Here is a 15,916-nt window from a genome sequence, read left to right on the forward strand (position 1 = left end):
AGAACCTGAAAGAAAAAAAGAAAGAAGACAAAAAAGCACAAAAATGCTTGTAACTTTTTCTGTGATCATCATATACTGAAAGAAGTTTCCTGGCTTATATAATCAGAAAAAAATCCCATCTAGCAGTAAGGACTTGATGCATTCTATTCCTTGGTTTGATTTCTTTAAGTACGTCTGCACATCAGTAAGAGTTAAGCAAATACATAAATTTAGGGATGGTTTTAAGAGTTCCCTAAATTAGGGTGCTTCTGACTAGAGATTAGGGAATATACAGCAAGATTTCACAGAACTCCTTATCTGTAAATCTGGACACACACTTCCCAGCATTTAACCATCATAAAACACCTCCAGTGTTGTCTAAAATTAATAGTCAGTATTTTAATAATTCAATAACCCCTTTTGTTTTCTTCCCTCATGCATGTGTGCATTTAACAGAGAAGGTAAAACTTTTTTTTCACTTTGTACATGAGAAGCAACCACCATACCACACTGTTTAGACTAAGAATAGGATTAACTAGAAAACTGATCTGTAGTATATTCACAGGCAGCATATTCAGAATGAAGATCTGGGAGAAAGTCAAAAGGCAGTGACAAAAGCAGGCCTACAAAGTCATTCTTATTTATTCTTGGTTAAACCACACTGACACCCTTCCTATGATATGAAGACAATAACCTATGACAGCCACAATTCAGTAAGGCCAATTGAGCCCTGTCCTACAACTTTGCAGGGCTCAGCCTGGTGTGACTGAAGGATGGGAGAAGAAAGCAAGAAAGGAGTCCACCTTCCTTCCCATGCAAACCTCAGTGGAGGCACCAGCCATTACCATGTGGAGAGAATCACCCCTGTGTGGCCCCAGAATGGCATGACTACAGCTTGGACTGTGCTACAAAGAGTGAGGAGAGAGACAGATGTTCCACATTTGTTCATCTGTGATGTCCTTAAAAGCAGGATCACCCGGATAGTAAGGAAATACAAGCTGGATGGTTCTGGATACAAACCAACACTGCAGGGACTTCAAAAGGCAGAACTGCCTTCAGCCACACACACACCATCAAGCACTTTGCTGACTAGGACCAGAATTGACCACACACTTCACTGATTTGTCCAGGTAACTTTGTAGGCCTAACAGCCATGATCACCACCCCTCAGTCCAGCAGCAGTTTCTAATCTGATTTATAAGATATATATAAAACCACTTAAAAAGCCAAACCAAACCAACAACCAACCAACCAACCAAAAAACTCAAAGCAGTGCAGCAGAAAAATGTGACAAAAAATAGTAATATTTAGGAACTATTTAAAATTCATTACAGTGGTATAAATCTACCTGGGGCTGGGGTGGGTGGAATCCCAAACACTGAAGCAGAATGCACATTCAACTGTGTTGAACTCTATACTAGGATGTTTCCTTAGTTAACTTACATGCATATGGAAAGCTAAAGAAATACACAGCACTGCTGGAAGACACACATATGAAACTTGGTTATCTGTATAGCTCAGGTGAAGCCAGATATTTATAGATAACTGGCTGCATAAGCTCCAACTTAACCAGTTCTGAATGAAACTGCTCAAGTTAGTTTGATACACAGGGCTCAGAAGAATAGGAGCTTGAGCCTTCTGATCACTTAAACTGCACTCACGATACTACTTTTTAAAGTTACATGAAATTCTTACTCTCATATTACAGTACATGATTACTAGCCACATCTTCCAACAAAACCTTTACCAAGTTACCAAGTAACTCAACCTTTTCTGAAAATGGGGGGAAGTAGGGGGTGCAGTGTGCGTGTGTATTAGTCAGTTTGGAAACCATGACCTGAAAAAGTATTAAAAATTAAAAGGAGAGTGAAGGATGCTAATATGCAATGTGCTTTGAAAAAGTTGTCACTTGGTGCTAGATTAAAAGAGCATTTGTCATGATTTCCACTCCACTGCCAGCAGATACAAACAGTAAAGTACATAAATTATGCTTAAAAACTCAGACTGAATCTTGATTATTGCAGTTCTCCCCATCTGCATCAACTAGTAGATATTTGTTCAACTGTAGCAAAAGAATGTAACAGTAACTGAACTGGACATTGGTTTATACAAACAAGTTTATCAAATACACCTGGTTTGATACACTATAAAACAGAATAAAGAGGCCCCGAGACACTTCTGCATGGAAAGGCAGCTCCAGCAGCGAGCAGAGGACTGGGAGGAGAGGCAGTGCAGGGGAGCAAAGAAACAACTGCATCATAAAGACGCCAGCTGGCAAAGCTGTCCTTGAAGCCATCTTACCTTCTTGTGGATCATTACAAAAATAAGAACATGTAGAGAGTTGTGGCTTTCTGCAGTATCAGTTCTGAAGAGCCACTGTGCTTTCTGGATGCTTTTCGCTGGGATAACACTTGTATCACTTCTTAAAGAGCAGAAATCACAGGTGTCTCTGCTAGCATCTCTAACACTAGCTCATGACTCACCTCTGACATGGGCATCTCATCAACTTTTGCAGCCGGGAGCAGAAAAGGCAGGATTTCTGGTGATTTAATCTTTCATAAACTGAAGGCATCACAACACTTGGGTTTACTAAGGTTTCTGAATGAAAGGGCTTCCCAGGGCTGGGACACACATGAGACGGACCTGCCCACTCAGTCACACCAGGAGTTACTGTCACAGCTTGCTGAGGTCATGGGCCCTCCACCACCTCACAGCATGACCCACCAAGGTTGTGGGCCCTACAGCACCTCACTGCCTGACCCATAAAGGCCATGAGCCCCCTTCCACCATTCTGCATGACCCACTGAGGTCCTGTGCCCTCTTCCACCTCACTGTGTAACCCTGGGAAAGGCTAATGCTCAGACAGGAGCACGACTCTCCAACCAGAAGAAGATGGATGAAATTACACCTTTGGTGAGAGCTGGACTTCCCATTCCCAGGCTATGTTCTCCTAGATTGTTCAGGAGATGCTGACATCTCCTGACATCACTGCTGTGGATATGCTGGCTCCCTTCTAAACCCCCCTGCAAAGTGCCTGGCTGTCTCCAGGGAAGGTGAGAGGAGCACTGATATTCAACTCAAGTATCCAGCTTATAGGAAAATAAAATTTTAAAAAATGTAACTTATTTAAAACTCGAAATGGGCATTTAAAATCTTATCTCCACTGATTTTTAAACACCTTGTCTTCTTTTGGCCAGCTCCTATTTTTTACCAAGGCTGCAGTTCTCATTATTGCTACCTGAATTACCTCTGCAAGTGTTTGGGTAAGACTTGTGTTCAAATATTTTATGGAAAATGTGTTTCCCCATACTGACAAAAAGCAAATCTTTTGGTTCAGCCTGCAAACTTTTACCTTAGGAAACGACCTGTGAATCAGCAAGGACTTAACTTTTACAAATTTTTTTTGCATTGCTTCTTGATAAATTTTTCAAAGTGAAAGCAAGCTTTTTCTACTCATTGCTTTTTGTAATGCTTAGTTCCAAATTTCCTATTGAGGAAGTGTCACTCTAGTCTCATCACAACTTAAATTACATTATAAGGTCACTTTGTTAAGCCATTCAAAAGTACTAGCACTAAAAATAAAATAAGTTATTTTAGCCCCCAATGCTAAAACAGGTATTTAAACAAGAGATGCTCAACCACCAGCAACAGCTGCTGCCATGCCAATACCATGAAACTAACAGGTAACACTGCAATAAGATGTGCATAGTATCTTGTTCCACTAAAGGCAGAGGTGTATACATCTTTCTGTACTAATGCTGACAGATGCCAAAACCTCACTGCTTGCCACAAGGTTAGACGACAGTGGAGAAGCAAACTTCTGTAGGAACTCTCCTCCAGCACTTTGTCCAAATACTACAAGTCATTAGCAAATCTTATCACACACAAATTTCATTGTTTCTGACAAAGGAGCAGAATCTAGAAAACTTAACTAATCAGTTGGGAACAGTAGTTTTTAAATCATGATGCTTACATCAACTGGAAAGTTACTCTGTCCAACAATGTCAGTTTCACCACTAATCTAAATATTTTGCAAACATATTTAAAAATGGGGAAGTAACTAAGTCCTCTGACTGAATCCAATGACATTTAAGCACTAAATAACGCAGGGTAAGTGCTCAAAAAACAGGGAAGGGAAAAGGTCAACAGAGACTATTTTCCATATATATTGTCTATATGAATCAGTTCCTACTGACTCACAGAAGCATATCTGATACAGCAAAATCAGGGAGCAGAATGGGCCGAAGGAAAAGTACAAACTTATCTTTGTACTCTAACAATCACGATAAATCTACTGACGGAAGTCCCAAGCTGTACAGTTCCCACATCAGCACAGAGAACTGCTGAGTCCCTCTCAAAGCTGTAGGGCTGGACATCAGTGCAGGAAATTCTCATGTCCTGACATAACAGCAGCTGGGAGTCCTTCCTTCATCGCCCTTTCTGTCAGTCAGATAAAACATTATTGTCCATCTGTCTCTCCAAAAAAAATGCTGGAAAGGTGTAAAAATCTCTGCTTACAACTTGAAAAATACCTATTATGACCTTAACCATCAGGGGACATAATTTCTTCCTCTGATTTTTTCACAAGAAATATGCTACCTCTCAATTATATAATGTCAAAGATATTTAAAAGCTTAAATACTGCAATCCTAAATATAATTCAGAATTAAATTTACAGTAAAATAAGGTACAGCTCAGGTACCCAGGTGTTAGCATTTCACTTGTTCTGAAGTGATCTGAAATACCTTGAAAGACGCTTTGAATCAACTTGTTTATCTGAATAACAGCTGTGCTATGACAATCATAAAGGCAACGAGAAACAACCAGTTCCTGTAAGAATTATCAGTGTATGATATCATGTCAGCAGTCAAAATTTAGTCTCATGTCTGGCCTTTGATCTGTGCACAAGATTCAATGGATCTAGTTCGAGCCGCACATAGCCATGTGAGGCCATCATTCTGAGGGAAAGTAGGATTGCACTACTTCTCCACCCTGCTACGTGCAGATTGGGCAGCAACTGCAAGGTACTTTTTATACCTTACACATCCTACTGTAAAGTTATCTGTGATGGAAGTTTCATCTGTTTATTCCTTTTATTTAAAAGTTTATTTGACTTATTTACCACTGGATATATAAATGAACGAGGCATACACAGCCACGCACACACGGAATGCATAACCTTTCCCTGCTTCAAGCAAAAACAGGATTTGAATTGTCTGCATGCCCAAGCCATAATCTGGGAATTTTGAATTTTCTTCTATTTTATAATTTAACCTACTGTATAAATGTTTTCTCAATAATTTTTTGTTGCACTAAAATTACTATTCCTGACCCTTAGTGAGATCTTTTATTTCAGACTCCACTGTACAGAATGAGTAAAATAGTAATTTTGATATCCAGAATCCTGAAGGCAACCACTCCCAACCGGTACAGACATGCCTGTTAAGGCATCCACATTCAGTGAATAAAAGCTCAGTCACTTTTACCTTCAAAGGTGTAAAATGAGAAGCTACCACAGAAAGATCTCCTATCTCACGAGCATTTTATCCTGAGCTGAAGCACTTTTAAAAGGCCACTTTGATAACCTAGAGGATAATGATTATTTTCAGAAATGTTTTCACAGATGCTAACCCTAATGGAAGATGGTTTGAGAATTTTCATATAGGCCAAAAGGATACATTTGTCTGATCCATTCACGTCCCAGAAGTCAATCAAAACACTCATCCACCTATTACATTGTTCCAGGACGTAGGGAGCTTTTGGGGACCAGGACTATGACAATCACAGGCACTGCAGAAACAAGGAACAAAAGTGCTTGGAACAATTTGGGTGGTCCAACAGTATTCCTTTGGCAACTGCTAAGGAGTGCACCTTGCTGGCCCATGCATGTAGACCTATGCAGGGGGTCTGTCAGGATGTCAGCCGTTCAGTGTGAGGTATCAGAAACCATGCTTAGGGCTTCCTCCAAGAGCAGCAGCCTACAACCCAGAAGCGTGACTGCACCTCAGAAGAGGAAGTGAGCAAAGGAAGAGATTATCTGAGGTTGGCAGGAGCATGGACTCTTCCTGGACTGAGTGGCACAACATGGTTGCAGAGGAAGAGCTGGAGAACCTTCAGAGGTTGATTGCAATGCCCAGGAGGCACAAATAAAGGACAGAAAAAAATAAAACATACACGCAAAAGGGGAAAGCCAATGTTACTGCTGCCAAAACAGAATTCCTCCTTGTGCTTTATCCAGCCCACTCAGGCTGCTGCATGCCATGGAGCTTCCCTCACTTTTCAGGAGGCTGATTACACTAAATTTCTAATACAGAGACTAGTGTTTCCACTTTGGACTTTCATTTCTATCCTCTTTTTCAAATAATAATTATTTATTGTCTTGGCTTTTATTCTTCCAAATGTTCTAATTCCCCTGGCTTCTCATTCACCTCTACTACATATAATTAACATTATTAATATGTTTCTGCTTGGTGTTCTAATTGTCCTTCACTCAGTTGCATCCAAGACGTTGGAAACAAATTAAATATTCCAGCTGGAGTTTTACAAAACCAGTTCTCACTCTCTGTACAGAGATACAGATACCTATCTACAGACTTCAGGAGCTGAAGATATCAAATAGATATTTTTATTTGTAGACCATTTCCAACAGGACATCATATTAATAGAGAGGAATCCTACAACACATCACATCCTTCAGTTGCTTAGGGATCAGAACTCCTTTCTAACTATGTTTCCATATCCTGTTTATGACTTGGTCTTGCATTCAAAACTATTGAAAGTTTTACTTCTATGGAAGTATTGTGACAGCATGCAGGAGCACCAGCAAAATCAATGTATGAACTTAAAAACAATTATATCTAATCAATTTAAATCAACATTTGCTTTTATATTATCTGCATATCATCTTAAGATGTATTCACGCAGACCTCAAATGTGTATTCATGTAGAAGAACTACCTTTTTATTTGCTGTAGGATAAATGCTTCTGTGTTTGTAGACCTAAACTGCACCACTTTACCCAGCAGTCACATCATTTAGCAGATCAATATACTGTTCCTTTATTATTGGTACAATTCTGTTGTTAGCTTTGTTGCTTTCATCTGTTATCTCATTATATATTGCATAGATATGTATATATAGATAAATAGATGTAGCGTATAGTTCATTCATCTAACAATCCATCGATACAATCCATACACAACCAGATGCAGCTTATTTTTTGCAAGGTGAAACTTGAAGATACAATAAAATGTATTGCTCTGTAGTTCCTTCAGGGTTATTACTACTGTCTTCAGTGCTATCCAGGGTACCCTCGAGAAAAAGTGACAATAACGTTTTCACAGACAGAAGCCTCAAATACAGTCAGAAACCTCCTCAGACAGGAGTCAGAAGGCTACATTATTCCTGCAAAACGTAACTACGCACAATTGGCTTGACCAATTTGTGTGAGCAGGCATCAACACAACCATTAAATCACAGGATAATGATCAAATTTAGAGGTCTATAATCTCATTTCTGACCTCGAGTTTTGCAGAACTGAAACCTGACACATTTTTTTGGCAAAAAATGTGATGCACCACAGTTAACAAGGATCTGATTAAAAAAGCTTTAAAATGACACGTCATCCACAGATATGTCTTCAAACAACTTTTGAAAATACTTTAATAACCCCAGGCAGCCATTTGATTAGAAGACTTAAGAGGGCCAGGTTTATATTAAAAACCCTGCATTTTTAATATTTCTTATATAAAAAGATTAAAATTTTTAAAAAACACAATAAAATAAGCACATACACCAGCACAACTTCTTGTGAGAGAACCCTTATATTAAAATTATGTTTATTTGGTACTGAGATACATCACCTGCCTGAGTCAAGAGAGTAGGGTCCCTACAATCCACTGCCTGCTCTAAACAACACTGCTGCCAATTCTTGCTGTATACTCTGTGAGTCTAAGCAAGGAGAAAAACAGAAAGAAAGACAAAACAAAGGTAATTTCAGAACTGGTACATAATGGCTGCATTGTGCCTGGGCTTTCACACCTGACCACGTCCCAAGTGCAGGTGAAAGCATGATGTTGGCACCTGATGAGAGAAATCATTTCCAGTGCTTTGTCCTTCATGTCATTCCCAAAAACACCAAATCCCTCTGGCCAGCGCTCTGCTACCAACACCGCGCTTCTGCTGACAAAGCACTCATCAGAAAGGTCCCAGGTAACATAAGCTACATTTCCTTTTTCCTAGCAGGCTTTAGCCCCCTCTTCTGCTCCATTCCCACCTTGAGCAGGTAACTGAGTCCAGCCAAAGTGCAGCGCACAAAGGTTTGGGTTTTTTTCTAATGCAGCTCCATCACACCTCACCTTATCCTGGCTGGGCTCAGCTGGGTTTACAGACATTGGTACAAAGCTTACCCATCTAAACAGAAAAGTAGCTCAAAGGAAATGTTTTTTGACCTATTACAGGGTCTATAATAAATATGTGGCTACAGTCTTGAACACAACCTGGCACGGTGGTTTAACAGCTTGAGGGAACTGTGCTACCTCAGCTGAATGGAGACAGTACAGAAGGTATCAACAGCCAGGACAAACTTGCTGCTCAGATATTATTTTTACCAATTAAATACAACTTGCTAAGCAAAAGTCATATGCTCTTTAACTCACCAGACACTTGGATTATGAAGTCTAAACCAGGAAACAATGGTTATGGAATCACAAAATTGCCAGAGTTGGAAGGGACCTCTACAGATCGTCTAGTCTAACTCCCCCACTAAAGCAGGATTGCCTAGAGCACATTACTCAGGACTGCATCCAGGTCAGTCTTGAATATTTCCAGAGAAGGGGACTCCACAACCTCCCTGGGCAGCCTGTCCCAATAATCTGTCACCCTCGCTGTAATTAAGTTTTTCCTCATATATAAATGGAACTTTGTGTTCCAGCTTGTGTCCATTGCCCCTCATCTTGTCACTGGGAACTACTGAAAAAAGTCTGGCTCCATCCTCCTTGCACCCACCCTTCAGATACTTGTAGGCATTAATAAGGTCTCCCCTCAGCCTTCTCTAGACTAAAGAGTCCCAGCTCTCTCAGACCTTCCTCATAAGGGAAATGCTCCAATCCCCCAGTAATCTTCATTGCCTTCTGCAGGACTCTCTCTAGTGGTTCCTTATCTCTCTTGAACGGGGGAGCCCAGAACTGATGCAGTATTGCAGACAAGGGCACATTGCTGGCTCATGGATAACTTAATATCTACCAGGACTCCCAGATCCTTCTCCTTGGAACTGCTTTTCAGCAGGTCTACCCCTAACCTATATTGGTGTATGGTGTTCTTCCTCCCCATGGGCAGGACCCTACACTTGTCTGGGACCCTACAGCCTGTCCAGGTCATGCTGGATGGCAGCACAGCCCTCTGGAGTGTCAGCCACCCCTCCCTGTTTGTTATCATCAGTGAACTTGCTGAGGACACACTCTGTCCCCTCATCCAGGTTGTTGATGAACATGTGGAACAAGACTGGCCCTAGTATTGATGCCTGGGGGTCACCACTGGTTACTGGCTCCAACTCAACCCTGCTCTGTAAATCATAACCCTCTGAAATCTGTCACACAGCCAGCTCTCAATCCACCTCACTGTCCACTCATCTAGCCCACACTTCCTCAGATTCCTAAATGAGGATGTTACGCAAGACAGTGCCAAAAGCCTTGCCAAATTCAAGGTTGATGACATCTGCTGCTCTCCCCTCATCCAGCCAACCAGTTATGCCATCACAGAAGACCAGCAGATGTGAAACATGATTTACCCTTGGTAAATCCGTGTTGACCACTCCCAATTACTTCCTGTTCTTCAACATGTTTAGAGATGACATCCAGAACAAGTTGCTCCATCACCTTCCCAGAGACAGAGGGTAAACCAATCAGCCTGTAGTTCCCTGGGTCCTCCTTGCCCTTTTTGAAGACTGGACTGATACTGGCCTTCTTCCAGTCCTCAGGCACCTCTCCCGTTCTCCGTGACCTTTCAAAGATGGCAGAGAGTGGCCCAGCAATAACATCTGCCACCTCTCTTAGCACTTGTGGGTGCATCCCATCAGGGCCCGTGGACTTATGGATGTCCAGCTTGGCCAAGTGGTATCTAAGCCAGTCCTCCTCTAATGAGGGAAAGTCTTCCTCTCTTCAGACCTTTCCCCTTGCCTCCAGGGTCTGGGATTCATGAGGGACAGCTTTAGTAGTGAAGACTGAAGCAAAGAAAGTTACAGGAAGTTCTTTCTTTATCTTTTTAACCCCTTAAAAAAAAAAAAAACAACACAAAAACCACCCAAAAAACCACCCAAAAAACCAAAACACATGGAAAATGGGTCTTATTTCTTGCAAAATATCCAGGAACAATAGCAGTAGTAACTAAATTTCTTTCTGTTTGTTTCTAGAGTATGTTGTGGGTACCAGATGTGCAAGTTTCCACACACAAGCCTAAGAATGTGACTCAGTTTTAGCTAAATGAAATAACTTCTGAGAAAGGACTCTTCAGTTTTACAAACTCATTTACAGCCTCATTTAACTCTAGTTCTCACTGCTAAGACTGCAGATACTGATGGATACAACCATTTCTCCACCAGCATTTAAACTCAATACATTCATGATTAAAAACCCAACAGCTGTCCGGTGATGGGAATGACTTTCTGTCACCACTGATCTAGGCTTTATTTGAATTCAGTTTTGAAAAAGCTTATGCATTTGCTGTCATTTTGCTTGACGAAAATAAATGGTACATTCAGACCCCATTAGCACAGTGTTTCTAAAGGCATGAGCCTTTAGGACCAAAACCAAGTTGTCACTCTAAAAGTATTTTTCAGCTACTCCTTTTTACTTATAACTATATGCAACCTAAGAAAAATTACATCAAACATTTAGCCAAGTAACTACACACATTTTCCTTCCCATTGTGGTGCAGATTTACTACATAGCTAGCTAGAATAAATAACATACACTGTAATGAAAACCGAGCTGGCTTGGGCAACCAAAAACTATCAGATCTACCACAGGCAATCAATTTGTTCAGTTCATATATTTCTTCCTTTGCAACGTATATTCACCATGACCGAAGAACAGGTTTTAGAAGATATTGCATACAAGTCTGCAGTGGAAAACAAGGACCAAGTATCTTCTGAGGTCAGTCTTCACAGTAGAGGATACAGATATGTTTATAAACTATTCTCCTTTCTTGCTCTTATATTAAATAACAGCACTCAGTCTTTTTCATGGCAATTCAAAATTATGCCAACTATCTCAATGCTTCCAACAAAACAACAAAAGCAAGCTCTTAATTTGAACAACAAGCAAAGAAAATGACATTTTCTTAAAGTACCAGTAGCTCTGTCCCAGTAAAACATGCTATGGTTAGTATATTTTGGTTTCACATCCTAGTATACAGATAGTCAAGAAAATCCCAAGCCAGAACAGCTACTTTGTTGACTTCTACTAAAAACTTAAGATAATTAGGTCAGTGAAAAACACACAGTAAAAGAACTCATAGTTGAAATAATATTTAGTGCTTCTGTAGAAAAATGCACCCAAGGATCTCCAAGTAGTTATGAAATAAATAAATTAATTAAGCTTCTCAACACCCCTGTGAAGCAAGCAAGCATATTTATCTGTTTTATGAGGAAGGAAACAGAGCCATGGAGAGGTGGAGTGACTTGCCCGAGGCTACCCAGCAAGAGTCTTTCAGAGTAATAAACAGCATCTGAATTATTGATTCCCACTGCTGCCCTTCAGCTGCATTGTTCCTTTTTGAAATACTGCAATGAGTTATAATAATCATTGGCATGATAAACGTAATGTGGCAATATTTAGCTGAGATTTTCTTTGTCTTGTTTAAATAATATTCAAACTTTAGTGTTACTTAAATTGCAATTGATCTTCTTAGGGTGACCAAAAATCTCCAACTAAGTTGAGCAACAGTTGCTGTATTCTATTCACAATTGCATCCACTTCATAGAATCATGGAATGCCAGGTTGGAAGGGACCTCAAGGATCACCTGGTCCAACCTTTCTAGGTAGGAACACAACTCAGATGAGAAATTAACTTATATTGTCATTTCATATGTTGCCATGGCTTATCTCCAACCAAGAAGTCACTCCAACCTGATAATAGCACAGCTTTACGTTGTTTCAAGAGGGAACGACTGAAAAGTAGAGATCAGGGCACTTGCATTCATACGGAACTGAGTGGGAAAGGTTGGCACGCGATGCACCGAGTGATGATGCACGGCTTTCACTCAGCCCTACCTGCAATTTGCCGTCCTGAGGCTGAGGAGACTGAGCTTCCTCAGGGAACAACTGCAGTCCCAGGTCGCTTAAGACTTTTTCAACAACAACAACAAGGGTGGCAGGAAGCTGCATCGGGCAAATCGCTCTTTTCCCGTCTCTCCTGTTCCCCAGGTGCAAGACCAGGATGCTGCCGCTTACCTTTCACACGCGCATCTTTGGGAGGCTTTAACTCGTGAGCAAAAGGCTCGGAGGCTCCCGCGGCAACGGTGCTGCGGAAGAGCGGCGGGCTGTTGTTACACGCGGTGCCAGAGGTAAAGCTTTACACAGGCACAGCCCTGCCTCCCCGCACGCACCTCCCCGCACGCTCCGGGCCCATCCTGCCAGATGCCCAGCACCCCCGGGAGCCTGCGGGTACCCGCACCCCCGCTTCTCTGGGGACGGCCCGGAAAAGCCCCCGCCTGGAGGCTGCTCCCCGCGGGACGCCCCCGGCCCCCGCCCCTTGCCCCGCGCCCCGCCGGGCTGCGCTGCCCCGGCACCCGGTGCCCGCTCACGCCGCGGACCGCCCCCAGCCCGCCTTGGGGACGGGGACACATGTGGCAGGGAGAGGCGGGGGGAACGCTGAGTCCGACCTCCCCCTTCCCAAACCCGCCGGTAACCGGCGCCTCCGCTCCCGGGGCCCGCCGCGGGCAGCAGCGATGGGGGCGGCCGCCCGGCGGAGCGGAGGGCAGGAACGGGACGAAGGGAAGGGAAGGGAAGTGAAGGGAAGGGAAGGGAAGGGGCAGAGCGGAGCGCAGCCCCGCACCGCACGGGCACTCACCGCCGGCGGCCCCTGCCTGGCGCGGCTCGGCGCGGACCCGCCGCTCGGCGGCAGCCAGAAAGTTTCTCCTTGGCAGCCCCAGGGGACGGAGCGGGGGGAACGCTTTTCAACTCAGGAAGAAAGTGACTCCCCCCTCCCGCTCCACCTCCCGCCTCCCCGCCCTCCGCCCCCCTTCCTTACCTCTCCCCAGTCCTCCTCCATCTCCTCCCCCCGGCCCCTCACGCCATGGCGGCGGCGGGCAGCGCCGTGGCCCCGCTCCTCCCGCCGGGGCACCGCACGCCGAGCCGAGCCGAGCCGAGCCGAGCCGAGCCGAGCCGAGCCGAGCCGAGCCGAGCCGAGCGGAGCAGCCGGGGAGCCCGCCCGGGCCTCAAGGCCCCGCCGCCGCGGCTCGGAGCCGGGCACACGGGCTGCGCAGCCTCCCCAGCCGGCCCGGGGCCATTGCTCAGTTCTGCGTCGGCTTATTGGATGTATTTTTTCCTGGCGAGCACACGGATTGCCCCCCTCCCCCCTGCTCCTCCCCAGCTCGTAGTTCACGGAAATACCCTAATTCTCCCATTTAGCTGGAGAACGCGTTTCGGCAACTCGGTTTTCTGCACCCAGAACGCACGGCAGCGGCACCACGGCTCGGGCAAGGGGGGCTGTGGAGGTTGTAGCATCCTGGGTGACCCATTCAAGTGCAATACCCACCTCTAGTGCTGTCACCATTACTGTGTGAGAGTCATAGCACCTCCCGTTCAAATGTTCCATCAAGCCAGGAAGAAACAAACAGCCAATTTGTCAGTCCGCTCCTTTAAGTATGGTGTGAACACTTACACGAATGTTTCTCACGTAAATCAAAAACGTGAAACACCATGAAGTTTCAAGCTAGTCGTCCTGACTTTTTTTTTTTTTTTTTTTTTTTTTTTTTTTTTTTTTTTGCAGCGACTCAATTGAAGAAACTTAGGGAAGTAACATAAAAAGAAGATAAAATAAATGATACTTTGGATCAGTTCTCTTCGCTTCCTCAATCACAATACGCAAGAAAAAATAAAAAGTGTAGAAAACCCAAGTATTTGTTGCATTCTGAAAGCTGAGCGTGTTTTATCATTTTCAGACTACTCTACTGAAATGAAAATAAAAATACTTAACACGAGATAGATCAGGATGGTGTCCAGCTACCTGAAGCTTACATTTCATAGAGCTTAGTCTTCATTTTAATAATGTGTTTACTGATGTTACTGAGTCAATCAGTGGGCTCTAAATGCTCGGTTCCCTGGCTTGAAAATGTAAAAGCTGTGTTTTCTAAAGATAGTTTTAAGCTGACTCTTCATGGTTTACAGCATGGTTTCCTGCTGTTCTATCAAGATTAATAAACTTGTGGAAACTAGACAAAACTGCGAGCGATACGTTTCCTTTCACCCCTTCACTCTGTTATATCTCCCAGCGATGTCTATTGACAGTGTAATGAACAGGGATCCACGAGGTGTTGCTGCACACTCTGAGAGCAATGCCAGAGCCTGGAATGAAGCCTTGCTTTTTTACTAGTAACGACATGCCTAAAAGCACTAAGTGCTTCAGTTTCGGTCATGCGAACACCACATTAATCATTGGAAGGTATGTTTCTAAACACCTCTTTGAAGGGTATTATGCTATTCTACACTAATAGTGGAGCCATAAAATATTAATGCTGTGACACAAATAAGCATGAGAAGAGCTACAGACTCCTCCTGTCAGACCAGATGTGGCTAACAGGACAATTCTACTGGAATTTCTAAAATCCTAAGGATGCCTGAATTGTTGAGGAAGCAAGTGTCAAAGTACTAGTCACATATTTGAATCATTAGGCACTTAAATATATTAAGTATCTGACTAAGTTAAATGAAATTAGCACTTAGAATTCTGAACAGCATAATGCCCAAAATGGCTTTTGAAATCCTGACCTTAGTCTGTGGTTATATCTATCCATATTGTAGAGAAACTGCAGTCTGCTGTTTTGTCATGCCTGAATACCTGGGCAAAGCACACTATGGCTCCCCTATACACTGTATAATTTGGTTTATGCCTCATAGATTGGATGTGCCTGGGTGTGCTTGGATCTTGCTCTGGTGTGCAGTTAGGCTGTGGAGTGGAGAGTAGGGAGCCACAAATACTCTCTGCCTTATGGCCTTTTGTGCAAAATGAGGCTCATTTTAATTCCAAACTATTCACAGGGTGCTTGTCAGGCAAAATAAATAAATGAAAATGCATATGATAATGCAGAGATATCTAAGAGAAGCAAGATCTGTCCATTCTAGATTAATTTCAGCATTGCCACCAATAATTTTGAAATGAGAATTAGCAAGCATCGTGTATATGGGAAGACTGAAAAAAATTAGCTTAAGGATCAGAAAATTGGAGGAAGATGTGGTAACAGCCTTGAGGTACATAAAACCTGCTGAAAAGAAGATAAACCATTACCCAAATCCTCTGAGAATAGCATGTAAGTTGCAGTAAGAGCAATTTAGGCTAAATAGGGGAAAAAACGGTCTGTACAGGTAAATAAAGCAGAAGTGAACAGCACCTCTGTCCCCGAAGACTTTTTAACTGTAAGTTGGACATATGTTTGACATGAACAGTTCAGGTCTAGAGAGTCTCATGGATCTTGACTTAGAGCAAGGTGTGGACCAAAGGACCAGTCAAGGTCCTTTCCGGTCCTGTTTTGTATTATTATGTTCAAAATGCTACTTGCACAAGCAAGATTATGGCTCCCCTTTGATCTCCCTGTGCCCTTCCCTTCTTTAGCAAGGGATATAACCTCCCTTGCTAAGGCTCAGCTTCCCTCAGTGGTTTGCTAGCCTTTCTGCATGCCAGTGAATTTGTTGCTGATGACAGAAAGAAGAAAACAATTAAAC

The 15,916-nt window shown here is 43.0% G+C and overlaps 1 protein-coding gene across 4 annotated transcripts in view; it reads right to left on the reverse strand.

Annotated features, from left to right (window-relative positions):
- DSE (dermatan sulfate epimerase) overlaps nt 1-13,250 on the reverse strand; it is a 39,642-nt gene extending 26,392 nt beyond the window's left edge. Inside the window, exon 1 of one of the 4 annotated variants that reach the window (XM_051615345.1) lies at nt 13,227-13,250. The gene's annotated coding sequence lies outside the window, so the exon portion shown is untranslated. Of the gene's footprint in view, nt 1-12,247; nt 12,323-12,427; nt 12,442-13,046; nt 13,109-13,226 lie in introns of those variants that run through there. The other 3 variants (XM_051615346.1, XM_051615344.1, XM_051615343.1) reach the window with 3 other exon arrangements.
- Between the last annotated feature and the right edge of the window lie 2,666 nt (nt 13,251-15,916).

The sequence above is a fragment of the Apus apus genome, chromosome 3 (assembly GCF_020740795.1).
Source record: "Apus apus isolate bApuApu2 chromosome 3, bApuApu2.pri.cur, whole genome shotgun sequence".
NCBI classification, from domain to species: domain Eukaryota; kingdom Metazoa; phylum Chordata; class Aves; order Apodiformes; family Apodidae; genus Apus; species Apus apus.